The following is a 16,696-nucleotide window of genomic DNA, read 5'->3' as shown; positions in this document are numbered from 1 at the left end:
GAAAAGAGGAACTGATACCAAGGGCTCAAGTAGAAAGAAAAATATTTTGGAAAATATAATGGCAACATATGTATAAATATGCTTGATACAATTGATGTATAGAATGTTATAAGAACTGTAAGAGCCCCTAATAAAATGATGTTTTTTACATCTTCAGACCAATTATAATAGTTGAAATATCAATACCAAATGTGAGGCCAAACCAATTCATAAAGAAGCACCAGGATGCAGAGAAGGGAAAGCACCATAGGACAAGCAGAAGCAGCAGGTTCCAACAGAAAGAGAGCAAAGAGGAGATTGTTAGGGAAGAAAACCTGGCTTCCTCAGCCACTTTCTCTGTGGTGCTCATGGTCAGCCCGTTTCAACTGCATATTGGCCAGACTGATCCTTGCTTTGAAAATAGTGAGGAAAGACTAAGGAGAAGCAGTGGAGTAAGAGGAAGAAAGGGCAGAAAAAGGAAAAGGGAGATAAAAAAGGAAACAAGGGAGGGAGGACTACAGCTATGCTACTTTTAAAGACTGGACTCACTTCAGGGAAGAATATCTCCTCAGGTAATTCTTTCGCCCAGGTAGAAGACCCTAATATAATTCCTGGGGTTTTTTGCTCCAAAAAAATATGAGCACACTTCAATGAAGGCAGATGACTGACACTTCATTGTCAGAATTTATATGATAATTTTGGAATATGACAGTGGTAAGGGATTTAGGAACCCCTTCTCCACCCCAAAAGGTTACAGGGGGCTGGGGTTCCCGTCTGGAGAGATAGCTCCCTCCCCAGTGCCTGAAGGTGGGAAGAATGAGGTGGGCATGTGAGTGGGCTGTATCTTGAGGGAAAATTGTCAACTTAGACAATTTATAGAACATTCCTAGGGGATGTAGGTTGCAGAAGAAAGCAAGTGGAAAAAATGTATAAGAGTAAATGCACAGTGTTCACTTCTGCAGCACGTATACTAAAATTGGAACAATACAGAGAAGATTAACATGGCCCCTGCACAAGGATGACATGGACATTCATGATGTATTCCATATTTTTTAACGTCAAGCTCACGTGTCGTTGCTCTTTAGGCTGAAAGTCCCTAGTGTCATAAGAAGCAGACAACTGCTCGCACAAGGGCTATGGACACTGGACTTTGAGTCTAAACTTTTGCCTTGAGGGTGCCCAGTGAATGGTGGCCTGGAACTAGCATGCACTTACTCTTTTAACACCCTCCTTGCTTCATTCTGACAAGTATTAATCTGGAAAATGGGGCTCTACTCATGTAAGTTAATATTATTGGAAGAATTTTCAACAACCCCCTGTTGTGTAAATAGTATCTACTCACTTTAAAAAAGAGTTTAATTTGTACTAGTCAACAATTCATATATTGTGATTCCTGGTTGGCCTATACTCATAAAATTTCCTTTTCCCAACAGTTTATTAAATTCTATGTGATAGACTAAATGAAGGACACTGTCAATGTGTAGTTGATACTCATTGGGCTGCTCACCACAAGGTCAGCACTTCAAATTCACCAGCCACCTCCACTGTTGATGAATGAGGCTTTCTGGTCCTATGGAGATTGTAGACTTGTAGACTCACAAGGGCAGTTCTACCCAGCCCTACAGGGTAGTTGTGAGTCAGCACTGTCTTGATGACAGTGAAAATGTTGCACTGGGAAGATGACTGATACTGTTCTCAAACATAAAATGACAGTGATGCCTCTAAGGGGAACCAGAGACATATATATGAGTAGGTACCCCACTCCCACCCCCCAAAAAGGGGAAAAAGCTCCGCTCCTCCTAGTCAAGCACTGAGCAACTTACTCTGAGTTAGTGGACTCGGCAGCATCGCCTGGGAAGGTTCTCTCTGGTCACAGTGACTGTGTTTTTGTAAAAGCAGTTTGGCTTGAGCCTCATTTATTGTAATGACCAATTTAAGAGAATAGAGCGTGGCTGTGAACTTTTGCTTCTTGCTTTGGAAAAGTGCGGCAGAAACTGTTGTGATGTTGAACACAGCCTCCAAGGGCAGCACTATGGGGGAAACTCAAGTGTACAAGTGGTTTTCTCATTTCAAAAAAGGTGAAACCCATTCTGAACGCCCGTCAAATTCTTAAACAGATGAAAATGTCAACTCGTAGTGCATTTGGAATTTGGTCAAACTGTTAATCAAGCTTACTATTCAGAGATTCTGAAAAGATAGTGTGACCAAAAAGCCTGGTTTATGGCAGACAGGGGACTGGTATTGCCACCACAACATTGCACATGCTCACGCAGCCAGCTCAGTGCGCCTCTCTTGCCCCACACACCTTACTCACCTGACCTCATTCCGTGTAACTTCTTTTTGTTTCTGCAAATGAAGAGGGACACGAAAGAAGAGTGATTTGACTTAGAAGAGGTGAAACAGAACACAAGGGAGGTGCTGTCAACCATCCAAAAAGACGAGTTTGAAAAATACTTCCAAGAATGGATTCGCAGATTTGAAAAATGTATTAACTATAATGGAGGGTACTTTGAAGGTGATATGGTTGTTTTGTTAATTAAAAAAAAAGCATAGCTTTGAAAAATATCCACACTTAATACTTTTATTACTAATATGACATTGGTTATTTAAGCCTTTTTTACTCATTTATAAAATGTTGATGATCGTACCTGTGTATTAGTTACTTATTGCTGTGTAATAACTACCACACCTTAATTATATAAAAAGAGAGAAAAATATCTGTTATGGGGTGACTACCCCCTCATAAACCATGACTGAATGAATGGGCTTGGGGCTTACACTTAGTTCTAGCCCCAGGGGTTTCTGAGACTATTTATGGGAGTAGAAAGTCCAATATTTCTTCTGCAGAGCTGCTGGTGATTTCAAAATGTCAACCATGTGGATCACAGCCCAAGGCATAACCACTACACTACCAGGGCTCCTTGTCATTGGTAAGAAGAAAGTGAAAATCTTATAACCATAGAACTCTAGATATAGTAATATGATAGCTGATATTTGTAAAGAAAAGTATAAGCACATTATATGAGCTATCTTCACAAAATTCCTAAAAGGTAGTTTTGATTGGGGGCTCATACAGCTATTATATTATCCCATAATTTAGGTGAGACATTTGAAACTCAGAAAGAATAAGTAACTTACTCAAGGAAATTACCAGAGAAGTGGCAGATAGTTGATCCAAAGAGAACTTGAGTTCTAAACTTTTAACTCAAGGATTATCATTTCACAAGTTTATCATTTCATCAGCTTCTTCCTGAATTTTCCTTAATGATGATAGTTATGTGTTTGTCTTAAATCAGAAAGGTGGAACTGGGGAAGTGCTACCCTGAGGGAGCCAGTTTGGCAAGGAGTCCCTTTAGGTAGAAAGTAGAAAGGAAAGCATTGAAGAAAGATTTGGGAACATTTAGGAAGGAGAAACGGTTGGATGCTTGGAAGCTGTTACCACTGTATAGATATTAAAATGTCAAAGAAACTCTGTTCACTAGTGGATGATAACATCGTAAGCTTTGAAGTTGGGAATTAGATTGTATTGGATGGGATCCTTAACAGATTCCCTTTTTGTTGTTCAAGTAAGACACCTAGAGAATGATGTGGGGTGGGCAGCAGATTCGGAGCAGGGCAGGAGCCTTGAGGGTTTCTGAATATTAAGACTTGGGCACATGGAAATAGCATGAGTGGGCCATTTGGGCATCACCAGTGCTGTGGAGAAGAGCCTTGCAGTATCCAGAAACTTGCCAAGCGAAGGCTGGGAAAGGAAGGCCTTGCCCTCCTCACTATCTGCAGTGAGTGTTGGGAACTAGAACAATTACTCCCCGGAGACCACAAACATTGGCAGAGAAAAGATTCGCCCAGGCAACCGGAGTGCTACAATAAACGGGGCTGTATGTGAGACACCCACGTAAGAGTGAGAAATGCATACTGCAAAGAGAGCAAACCTGGAGGACGGGGGAGTCTGTAGATAAGAACAGCCTCCTCCTTTATCCAGACCCCTTCCTAACTAAGCTTCCATGTACCTAGAGTTTCTTCCTGGCATTCAGCACCTTGGAGACCACCCAGGGGCACTGTTGGTCTGAGGTGGGGGCTGGGGGAGGTGGGGGCCAGGAGTGGAATCAAGGTCTGGGGAGATGCTAGTCCAAGAGAAGGAGGGAAAGTGGAAGGGACCCCAAAGAAGGCTCACCAGGATGGAATGTATAAACCTAATACACAGGAATAAACTCACTGCAATCAAGTCAATGCTGACTCATGCATCTCCTGTAGGTTTCGGATACTGTAACTGTCATGAGAGTTACCGTCTTGCTCCCAGTCTTTCAGAAAGCCCCGTCTTTCTTCCTTGGAGCTGCTGGTGACTTCAAACTGCTGACCATGTGGTTTGCAGCCCAATGCATAAACACGACACCACCAGGGATCCTGCAATACAGCAGAATGAGGAGAGTAAAAAGGAACATTACTAAAGTGTACATCCGAAAGAGATCTCTTAGCTGCTGCTGGCAGCATTCCAGAAACTCAGAGGTCTCATCAGAAGAGACAGCAGTATTTAGCCCCTCGAGAGTGTCAGGATGAGAGTTTCATCTTCGATATTTTCATATTTTGGGGGTTTTTTTTGTTTTTTTACAAACAAACCTATTTTCCAGAAGTCAGAACTCAAGAGTGCCAGTTCTAGGAAGGTTTTCTCTCTGTGTTGGCCCTGCGTGAATGTTTTTGAATCTTTTCAATATCTTTGGGTCTGGCTTTCTTCTGTCTTAGCATCAATCTCCAAGGAGTCTCGGAAGGTCACAGGGCTCAGGTCCAAAGGATGTGCCCTGCTTCTGGCTCTTCTTTCTTGTCGGTTGTAGGCCCCTTTCTCTGTTCTCTTCTCTCTCCTTTCATCTTGTGTAAGATAAAAGGGGTTGTAGGCCTCATCCCAGGGATATTCCCCTTATATTGGATCAGGTCTGAAACCTAATTAAGAGTGCTGCATCCCACCCTTACGTTCCATCAGGGTAACTCACATCAAATCACATCATGGAGAATGATTATGTCATTACATGACTGGCTCGTACTATTGCATAACAGTGAAACCACTGAGAATCTTGACCTAACGAAACTGGCACATATTTTTTAGAGTGGGGGCACAATTCAAACAATGTCAACAGCTAACCCACCACTGATTCCCAATCTTAGTGGACACTGCCAAACAGTTTACCAAAGTGATTGTATGGAAATCTCCCATTGGATTTTGATTTATTCTAATTTCTCTATAGTTACATTACCTAGATTGCCATTTTGACAGTATCTTCCACTTATCTTCTTCTACTTTAAAGATAAGTGTATTGTTGGTTTCTTAACTTTTTTAATTGAATGGGATTAATACATATATCCCATAGTATTGTGGGTTCAAATAAATGACAACCACTACAATGTCTTGACATTTAGAAGAGTCTTTTATTCGGTTATAACCAGACTGTGAGAATCTAAAAGTGACTCTTTGATTGCAATATCAAGTGGACATTTCAGTCCATCTTTAAAGGCAAAAACTCATTTATCATTTGTCTAGGACTTAAGCAAGCATGGAAAGCAAAATTAATGTTATTATTCTTTAGAGTTAGTGAGCATTACAGGGTGCAGCATTGATTATAACATATTGGTTATTAAAATTAAAACAGTAATATCATGGTTACAACATCAAAAGGAACAATATTATTAATTAAAATGTTCTGATTTCAATAACATAAGAGTGCATTCTAAAGTCAATCACCAGTGGGACTTTCCAAGATGGGAAGGGGAAGAAGGCAAGTCATTCAGCAGTCAACAAGATGGTGTTACAGTGACTAGTGCTAGTCTGTCTCAATAGTTCAATCACATCCAGCAGAACTGTATATTTGCAACCACAATCAGTTTCCAAACATTCTATTTCAATGTGACTTGCATACTGGTTCTATTTTTGGGCTGTGAACCACATGGTTGGCTGTTTGAAACTACCAACAACTTCACATGAGAAATACAGGGATTTCTACTCCCATAAACAGTAACAGTCTCAAACTCAAAGAGGCAGGTCTCTTCTACTCTTTAGGGTCACTATGAGTTGGCATTGACTCGATGGCAGTGAGTTTGAGGTTTTCCTTTGTGAATTGGTTGGGAGTTTATGTTTCTGATCATCTTTCTTTTTTTAATTCGACCACTTAAACTACATATCAAACCTCCCAACAGCTTTCCATGTCCCCCACCCTTTCCCCCTTTTCCCTCGTGTAGTATACTATCCTCTCCTTCACTCTAGTCTATTATTTTGTTTCCTCTCCCTTTGCCAACCCCTACACTGGTAATCATCAAAATCTTTCTTTTAGTATGAAAACTTCTTATTGGTTTCTTCTTTTTAATAGCTGTCTTATACAATAGTTGTCATTTTGTGATTGGTTTAACTTCATTCACCATGATGTGCTCCAAATACATCCATGCCATGAGATATTTCACAATTTCATCATTATATTTTAACGATGCATAGTATTCCATTGTGTGTATGTACCAAAATGTATTTATCTTTTCTTCCACAAATGAGTATTTGGATTGTTTCCATTTTCTTCTTATTATGGATAATGCTATCATTAACATTGGTGTGCATATATGTTCATGCTATGGCTCTTACGCCTTAAGAGGGATGACTGAGTAATATGATATATCTAGTCCCAGTTGTTTGAAAAAGTGCCACGTCTCTTTCCCTAGTACTGTTTCTCAATCTCACCAGTAGTGTTTCGACTGCCAGTATTTTTTCTTTCTGCTTGTTTGTTTTTAACTTTGTTACCAATGGTAGGGTGACGTGGTATTTCATTGTTTTGATTTGCATCTCTCATATGGCTAATGACCATGAGCATTTCTTTTGATATTTGTTGGATGCTTGGATGTCTTCTTTGGTGATGTCCTCAGCCTATTTTTATTAGGTCCTTTGTTTACTTGTTGAGGTTTTGCAGTTTTCTATAAATTTTATAGATTAGTCCCTTATCTGATATGATTGCCAAAATTTCCCCCAGTCTGTGAGTTCTTTTTACTCTTCTAGTGAAGTCTTTGATGCACACAAGTGTCTTATTTTAGGAGGTCCCAGTCATCTATTTTTGTCTTCTGGTGTGTGTGTATGTTATTTTCCAAATAAACTTATGTTTATGACACAAATTTTAGAGACCATAGTTTGTTTTTATTTTCTCACGGATCGTCTTAATAGTTCTTTTATTTTTTTCATGGTAGCATGCTCATCTCCTAGATGGCCATGATCTCCACAGCCAGGTCCACACACAGCATGGGCCGAGAGGGCAGGAGAGAGCAGGAGGGAGCAATTTATTGCTAACCATGACTTATATCTCTTTGGAGGGGGTGCATGCCTCCTAATTACAGGTAAAGACATACGTCCTAGGAAGGAGTTGCACAATAGGCAATACAAGAAAAAGAGGGGGATATACAATGGGCATAAATGTAGCAGGAAGGGGATGAACTAGGGGGTGAACACATGATAGGAAGGGATGGAACTAGAGGTATATATGTGACAAGAAGGGTGGACCCTAGATTCATGATGACGGCCCAACCTTGGTCACCCTTGGGTAGGCTTGACCTCCCTGGGCTCTCTTTCAGGGAAATAATCTACTACTATCCTTATCAGACAGGAGTGGGCCCAATTTATGGTGGAACAGACTATACAGTCTGATTGCTCTAGATGACTGATAACTCTTAGGGAGAATAACCCCTGACCTACTTCTGTTGATCTCCAAGTATATAGTCATTTGCCACATGTAGCAAATAGCTAGGTTTGGCATATATTTGGGAGAGACAACTTGGGAGCAATCTGTTTGCCACAATTCCCCCCTTTTTTATATATATAATTGAAAATAGCCACAAGGGTGAAGTGGTTATTTTCTATACATTGAAAGCTGTCAAGGCAAATTTAATGACCAAATTAATACAGCTAAGCCAAAAACTCAGACTTATGGCAAATATTTTGAATCCAGGCAATGGGGGATAAAGTCTTTCAATGTCCATCTGCTATTGGAGGAAAGTATGAGAGGGATTGGATGCCGTGGTGGAAAGAAATAGAGCCAATAGGAATGTCTGCTTCTATAGGGAGATAGAATCAAACCTGCGCTCAATTTAAGGCAGCACAGCTTTAAGGGGAGAAACTGTGGAAAATGATAGCCTACTGCAGGAAAATGTGCTTGGACTATATGCCCAACTACCAGAGTGGCGGTCTTCCTGCTGTGGAACACTAGTCTTCCAGATTCCCTCCGTACCAGTCAAGGGATAAGTCCCAGTCTTATTTCCCTCAGTGTTAGTTTCCCACATTCCCCCCTTCTGTATTACATTTAAGATTCAATAGTGTCACTGAGGCAACATGGTCTCTCTTCATATTTTTTAGCTTCCTATAAAAGAGGTATGAGATGCGAGCATCAAAATTATGATGATAAACAACACAAACGAACATAAGCTATGTGAAATGCTTTAAACCCAAGCTCGCGGATCCAACCCTTCCAAGCCATTCATCAATTTTCTAATCATATCAGAGCCTGGAGATGCCTCGAGGCTGTCTTTGAATGTATAGAAAATATCCTTTTTTATCTGATTAACATCTAATGATATGTTTTCCTTAAATCATTGTAAATGTTTCCTAATTAAATCCCAATCAAGTAAGGTTACATTTTATAAGTAAGGGGTTACACAGAAATCAGTTACATGCCAATCACATTTTAGTACTAATTAATAAGTCCAAAATCTTGATCTTTCAGCAAAAGAACAGTCTGTTGTAATAGTCCGGTCACTATTGTATAAAATGTTCAGTTATGATAGAGTCCTGGAGTGTCTCTTAGCATCAGCAATGGAAGAAATATCTCAGCATGTAGCGATTGCCATTCTCAGGAGTCTGCAAGGTCTTCTTGACGTTTTGGGTAACCTCAGTACCAGGACAGGATCAGGTCACAGCATCAGCTTCCCTCTTTTGGACCTTGCTGGCTGAAGAGAAATCTGCCTATCTTCTTTGCCTGTGAAAACATAAGCAAATAGTCCCTTCCTTCCAGGTGTCAGCAACCTGGAAACAGCATAGTTAAGGTGGGGGTGGTTTCTCCATCTTTTCCACGCCCTGCATCTTTCTCCAAATGTGGTTGTGTCCTTCTAAAGGGAGTCCATCAGCTTTATTCTGCAAAAACATAAATGTATGCCCCTTTCTCCAGGTCATAAATGGACCTGGATCCCAAATACGATTCCCCTCTTCCTGGGATGTCTTACGAACAGCTTTCTCTGTAGAAGTGCAAATGTGCTTATCTGCACTAATTTTGTAACAAGCTTTCAGTGAGGAGAACAATTTTTTAGTTAAAATGATTAAATGAAGTTTGTCACACATGAGATTACTCTTCCCTGCCTTCTGTTTTAACAATGGAGACTTTAAAGCATAGCTAGCAATCTCAGTTAACTTGCTTGGTTTTGAACCAGTAAAACTACTTACATAGCGTTCATTGTTATGTAAATTTAACCCCCCCAGCTCTCAGAGAATTGAGATAGCTGACTAATCATGAGAATTTCTTACCACAATCAGCATGATTTGAAAGACTGAAAAAAATCTTTTTTTAAAAAAATAATTTTATTGGGGGCTCGTACAATTCTTATCACAAGCCATACATACATCCATTGTGTCAAGCACATTTGTACATTTGTTGCTATCATCATTCTCAAAACATGTGCTTTCTACTTGAGCCCTTAATATCAGCTCCTCATTTTCTCCCTCCTTCCTATTCCCCTTCCCTCATGAACCCTTGATAATTTATAAATTATTATTATTTTGTCATATCTTACACTGTCCAACGTCTCCCTTCACATGCTTTTCTCTTGTCCATTCCCCAGGGAGGAAGTTATATAGATCCTTGTAATCAGTTCCACCTTTCGACCCACCTGCCCTCCACCCTCCCAGGATTGCCACTCTCACCACCGGTCCTGAAAGGATCATCTGTCCCGGATTCCTTGTGTTTCCTTTTCCCATCTGTACCAGTGTACAGTGTACATCCTCTGGTCTAGCCAGACTTGTAAGGTAGAATTGGGATCATGATAGTGAGGGTGGAGGGGCAGGAAGGAAGCTTTTAAGAACTACCACATATTTTAACTGTAGATTTATTTGTTTCTTACTGCTCTGGCACTCCAATACTTTGAATATTATTTCACCTCATGGTATCTCACATCATCTGTTGAACAGATGTTAGCAGAGCTTCTAGACTAGGAAAAAGGACTTTAATGTAATTCTAAATATTAAACCTGATGAATATAAGCCCAATGAAAATTCTATGGATCTCAACAGACATTTGCAAATATTATTCTAGAAAATAAGACCTCTAGGTTAGAAGAAATACAATATGTACAGTGGCCACAACAATGGATTCAGACACACTAGGTTGTAAAGATCATGTAGGACTGGGCAATATCTAATTCTTTAGTACTTGGTTTCTTCAAGAGTCTAAGTTGGCTCCACAGCAGCTAACAACTAGCAGCAATCAGCGTTTGACCATTCCATTATCCAAGAGAAAATTCATTCATAGTCCCCCAAAAGCAAAATGCCGTGGGATGGGTTGCAAAGTCTGGCACTAAAACTCAAACCCACTGTCAACAGTTTGGTTCAAACTCATAGAACAGAGTAGAATTGTCCCTTTGGATTTCTGAGGCTGTGAATCTTTATGTGGGCAGAAAGCTTCATCTTTCTCCCATTGAGAAACTAGCGAGTTCTAACTGCTGACCTTGGGGTTTGCAGCCCAGGCCCAGTATGACCCAACTAAGCCACCAGAAATTCCTAGGTGTGGCACAGAGTACTGGTTAGCCTTTAGCTCCCATAATAATAGATCACTCACTTTTTTGTTGGGCATACAAAACCCCAGAATAAAAACTATACTTCCCAGTTTCCCTGGAAACTGGTTATAGCCATGTTATCATGTTTAGACCAGCGAAATGTAACCAGAAGTAATTTGCACCACTTTCAGATGGTGCCCTTAAAGGGTAGGAAGGTTTCTTCCTCTTGCTCTAATTAGAATTAAATGCAGATATAGTATGAGCCATCCCGTGACAGCAATAAAGGCAAGATACTAGGGATAGCAGAAAAAAGAATATACCAATAGCCTGGGTCTCTGAGAGATATTAAAATGTCTATCTTATTAAAAAATACTGCTCTTTAGAGAACTAAATCAAAGCTATAACTGATGGACAAATTATGTTCTCAAGCCAACATTCTGAAAGTGAAACTAAGATGCGAAGATCGGGAGTCAGTAGAACTCTGGCTACTAAGTTACTATGTATGAACTTGGACAAGCCAGTTCCTTTCCCTGGATTTTTCCACCTATTAATGCAGTCCCTTCCCATTTGAACAACCAATGACTCAAATTACAATATGCCACGATAAACATTGAAGTGATAGGGAGGGGCATGAAAATAAAAACAGATCCTGCAGTGTTAAAAATAATGCTTGGGGGGGGGGGGCAAAAGCAAACCATGCATAATACAGGGGCAGCACATGCCCTTTCTTCTTTGTATTTTTCTTTTTTACTTTGGTGTCTATTCCCCGAGACATTTGTTTTTTTTTAATGTCTTACACATTCTGTGCCAAAATCCCATCTTTCTCCTCCTGCTGAGAAGTCATAATGCCATGTTATGACACCAAGCTCTGTTTCCATGGGGATGATTGTGTCAATGTAATTTCAGCATTATGACTTCTGGGTATGTTTAAGAATATGGGTGAATGCAATGCAAAAATCTTCAAATATATACATTTGTTGTTATTCCTATAACTTGCAGCTACAGGAATGATAATACTGAAAATAATGAAAGGAAACAGATGGATACCCACTAAATGCTAAGATTAATTTTTCTGTCTGCTTAACCCCTAAGGCTTTCCTTTAAAAAATTTTTGGTCTACTTCATTTTATGTTTTTAAAAACACTATTTAATAGGACCTAATTTACATGGTGAGGCTTTTATCTGCTCCATTTCATTACCTAAATCTTTTACCTGAGTGGGGACTGCATTACGCTTATCCTGAATAATGGCATCTATTATTAAATATGTTATTTAAATTCTCTTTTGCTCAGAAGCTATCATTCCCACTTTATCTGTAAATATGGAAACTTACTGTAGAGGTTCCTCCTGAAATTTTCCACGATGAAAAAGCTTTCATCTGTGGAAACACATGGGTGGGGCACTGAAGGTTTTGTGAGCAAATAATTCTAAAGAGCCTAATGATTAACTTTAAAATTGAGAAATTTTTATTTTATTGATTATAAGGGTAATTCATGTTTACTATTTACCAACTAAACCTAAAGGATCTAGACCAGCGGTTCTCAACCTGTGGGTCACGACCCCTGTGGAGGCCAAAAGACCCTTTCATAGGGGTCACCTGATTGATAACAGTAGCAAAATTACAGTTATGAAGTAGCAAGGAAAATAGTTTTATGGATGGGGGGGGTCACCATAACATAATGAACTGTATTAAAGGGTCACAGCATTAGGAAGGTTGAGAACCAATGGTCTAGATGATAAAGTGGAGATCTACCTAACTTTGTTATGCCACACAGAAATATTATTTTATATCCATATTTTTCTAAGTAATAGAATATAAAGAATTATAAATACATTTAATTATATGAGTTTTTAAAAGTTAATGAAATTTTAAAATTAAAAAATATAGATTCTCCCCCAAACAAATTTTTAGAATCCCCCTCATACTGTGGCAGACTGTATTACCACAGATGGCTCAACAATATTCCCAGGCTATATGCTCTCTGTATTGTGACTTTGTCACTCTTCCATCAAGAAATGCTATTTCTCCGCCCTCTTGAAATCTAAGAGGGCATTAATCAATACAATACATCTGATGTTGGGATGTAGCACATCTGTGTATAGCAATGATCTGTCTGGCACTCCTATTTGTTGCTAAAAAGCAAACATCTACTCTGTAAGAAGTAAAGTCCACCATGCTGTGAGGAAGGCCAAAACTCCATAGAAGAGATTTCCACTGTGAGAGAGGAAAAGTCAAGTTGCCGTGGATCCTCTAATATTAGCTGGCCTGCTGACTACAGATCGATCAGGGACAAAACACCTAGCTGAGCCCTTCCTGGCTCCTCAGACACCATTTTGGGAGCAGAAGAAGAATTGTTTAAAGCTTCTAAATACTGAGGTTGTTTGTGATAGAAACAATGTCTATTGATACCCAAACCATACATTTAAAACATTTAAGGTTAACACAAATTAAGCCGACCTTAGCTCTTTTAGTGGCTCTTCTATTATTCTATTTATGGACCTAGCAAATACTACTATAGACCTTATTGTTTATTTTGAAGGAGCCCTGGTGACATAGTGATTGCATTGGACTGCTAATCGCAAGGACAACAGTTTGAAGCCACCAGCTTCTCTACAGGACAAAGATGAGTCTTTCAACTCCAGTAAAGAGAAACCCACAGGGGCAGTTCTACCCTGTCATATAGATTCAGTATGAGTCAGTATCAACTCAATGGCAGTGGGTCTGGTTTGGAGTTTATTTAAGCCTTTTTTCATTTATTATTATAAATAATGCCATAGCAATTTTTTTTACATGATCTATATTGATTTGTCTATTTTCAAGAATGAATTCTTATAAGTGATATTATGGGGTCAAAGATAATTGAAAATAAATTATTACAACTAAATGCCCATCTGTAGAAGACTAAATAAACTTTGCTACATACACACAATAGAATATTATGCAACATAAAAGAATACTGATGAAAGGATTCCAGGGAAAACATGGCCACCAGATAGAACTTCCTAGCAAACTCAACCAATCTCAGCCAGAATCTAACCCATGCCATGGGAAACCAGACACACACTCTGAACTCAGTGTTATAAAAATAGTTTTCTTTTTTTGGTCAGAAATCAACATAAAACTCCTCCCCCCACCCCAGAACCTGGAACTCAGTATACCAGAAAGTCACAGTGGCTCCCTACCCCCCCATCTTGGGGAGTTGTGGGTGCCAGGACACACCTCTTATCAACCTCCCTTTGATTAAAATCCCCCTTTCACCTCCGGTTTCCATTCCTACTGCCTATTTCCACCATGGAACCCCTGCATGGGGGATGGATAGTGTGGCCTGGTGCAGAATCCTGTCACCACTCCCTGCCTTAGAGCCGAGAAGCACAGTGCCCGCAAACTAAGAAGCTTTTCTTATAAACAATAACACCAGTCAGCTTTACTCTCCCTATGTTATATAATTTGTTGATATGTGACTCTGGTAGATTACAGGATATATTCTCTATCTACCTCACCCACCACTCCCCCAAGTCCCCATTCCCCTGTTCAAAGTGAGACATAAACTTTCACATAAACTAACACGTATTAACATACCTCTTAAAACCTCCTTTTCCAATTTACCCCAAACCACTATATTTAACTAGAAAGTCATTTATGATTAATATAAACAGATAAGGACTATTCTTGAGCTCCCATGTCACAGTCGTGCTATTTGCCTAACATCTTCCTTATCTTATCACATCTTATCACATCTTCCTTATCTCCACACAATTTGATTTCCATCCCCCATCTGATCTTCCTCCTCTAACCCAAAGAGCCACCCCTCCCCCCACACACACAGCTCAGAACACTTCACCGCATCTATAGCTAGACCACTATGCCACACAAACAATAACCAACAGTAGCAACCAAAAAAATCAACATAAACAAAAGTCAACAACCGAAGATTACCCAAACCCAATGGAACACACAGAAAAAAAAGTCCTTAAGCCTCTACTCAAGTACTCCCTCCATGCAAGAATACTTTCTTCTATGACCTCAATTAGAGCAGCCAGTCCACAGAGAGGACCACGTGACCAGCCCCACTATGAGATATGACGTCCCTCATTTACCCATGGCCCTATAGGGGACAACACTGGAGACACAGTGTGGGAATTGCATCTGACCTGATCCCACCACACTGAGGCAAAGCACTGGGGGGAGAGGGGTGCAGCGGAACAGCAAGGGAATGGAGCAGCAAGGTCCCCAGGGAATGCTGAAAGTGGACTTTGGGTGTAGGGCATGGTGCCCCAACAGACTGGACTGGAAAATAATCCTAAAGGCCAACAAATGATCTTTGAACTAACTACCAAAAATAAATAAATAAATTGTCATTCTATGATGCTCACCTTCCTGATACAACTGCTGAAGACAAAGTAGGTACATAAGCAAATGTGGTGAAGAAAGGTGATGGGTACCTGGCTATCAAAAGATACAGCGTCCGGGGTCTTAAAGGCTTGAAGGTACAAGCGGTCATCTAGCTCAGAAGCAACAAAGCCCACATGGAAGAAGCACATCAGCCTGTGTGATCACGAGGTGCTGAAGGAATCAGTTATCAGGCATCAAAGAACAAAAAATCGTATTATTGTGAATGAGGGGGCATGCAGAATGGAGACCCAAAGTCCTTCTGTAGGCAACTGGATATCCATATACAGAAGGGTCACAGGGACTAACTGAGCAAGTCAGGGTGCAGAATAGCAACAATAAAACAGACAACTTTCCTCTCGCTCTTTAATGCTTCCTCCCTACCACTATCATAACCCCAATTGTATCTTTAAAATCCAGCTATACCAGAGGATGTACACTGGTACAGATAAGAGCTGGAAACACAGGGAATCCAGGACAGATAAACTCCTCAGGACCAATAAAGAGAGCAGCAATACCAGGAGGGTAAGGAAAAGGTGGGCGGAAGAAAGGGGGAGCAGATCACAATTATCTACATATAACTCCCTACCTGGAGGATGAACAAGAGAAAATTGGGTGAAGCGAGACATCGGTCAGTATAAGACATGAAAAAATAATAATAATTTATAAATTATCAAGGATTCATGAGGGAGGCAGTGAGGGAGGGGAAACATGAGTTGCTGACATCAAGGGCTCAAGTAGAAAGAAAACGTTTTTAAAATTATGATGGCAACAAATGCACAAATGTGCTTCACACAATGGATGCGTGTATGGATTGTGATAAGAGTTGTATGAACCCCCAAGAAAATGATTCTCTTTTAAAAATTCTAAGCAAGAAATGAAAAAAAAACAACCTGTATTGCAACAAATTTGACAATGGAGATGACATGAACAAATACCTAAAAATATACCTTCTACCCAAATTAATGCAGATGGACATTAAAAACTTCAAGAGAATCATAGCAAAAGAAAGACTAGGCAAGGTCATCAAGAACGTCAAACCTTAAGTAAGTAAGTAAGTAAATAAACAATCCCAGGACCAGATGCCTTCAGAGGAGAATTCTACTAAGTATTTAGAGAACAGTTGTTACTAACTGTACACAACTGTTCCAGAATCTAGAAAAGGACAGACCACTCACACCCATTCTACAAAACCAGCATAATCTTGATACAAAAACCAGGCAGAGATACCACAAAGATAGAAAACTACAAACTAATATCCCTCATAGACATAGATGGAAAATTTCTCAACAAAATCATGGCCAATATAATCCAACAATATATTAAAAATACTAGTAATACATTATTACCAAGTGGAAGTTGTACCAAGAATATAAAGATGGTTCAACATTTGAGGAACAATTAATGTAATCCACCACATAAATAAGAGAAAGGATAAGAACCACATGATCATATCAATTGATGCCAAAAAAGCATTTGACAATATCCAACATCCATTCCTAATAAAAGCCCTCAATAAGACAAGAATAGAAGGAAAATATTTCAACACAATAA

General features: G+C 39.7%; 1 non-coding gene across 1 annotated transcript; it reads left to right on the top strand.

The window, feature by feature from the left end:
• The first annotated feature begins 925 nt into the window (after positions 1-925).
• LOC142432836 (U6 spliceosomal RNA) lies at positions 926-1,032 on the top strand. Its single transcript, XR_012780940.1, has one exon. It is a non-coding gene; the product is annotated as a U6 spliceosomal RNA (small nuclear RNA).
• Positions 1,033-16,696: the final 15,664 nt, after the last annotated feature.

This window comes from Tenrec ecaudatus, chromosome 18 (genome assembly GCF_050624435.1).
Source record: "Tenrec ecaudatus isolate mTenEca1 chromosome 18, mTenEca1.hap1, whole genome shotgun sequence".
NCBI classification, from domain to species: Eukaryota; Metazoa; Chordata; class Mammalia; order Afrosoricida; family Tenrecidae; genus Tenrec; species Tenrec ecaudatus.
This window is presented reverse-complemented; position numbering and strand designations above follow the sequence as displayed.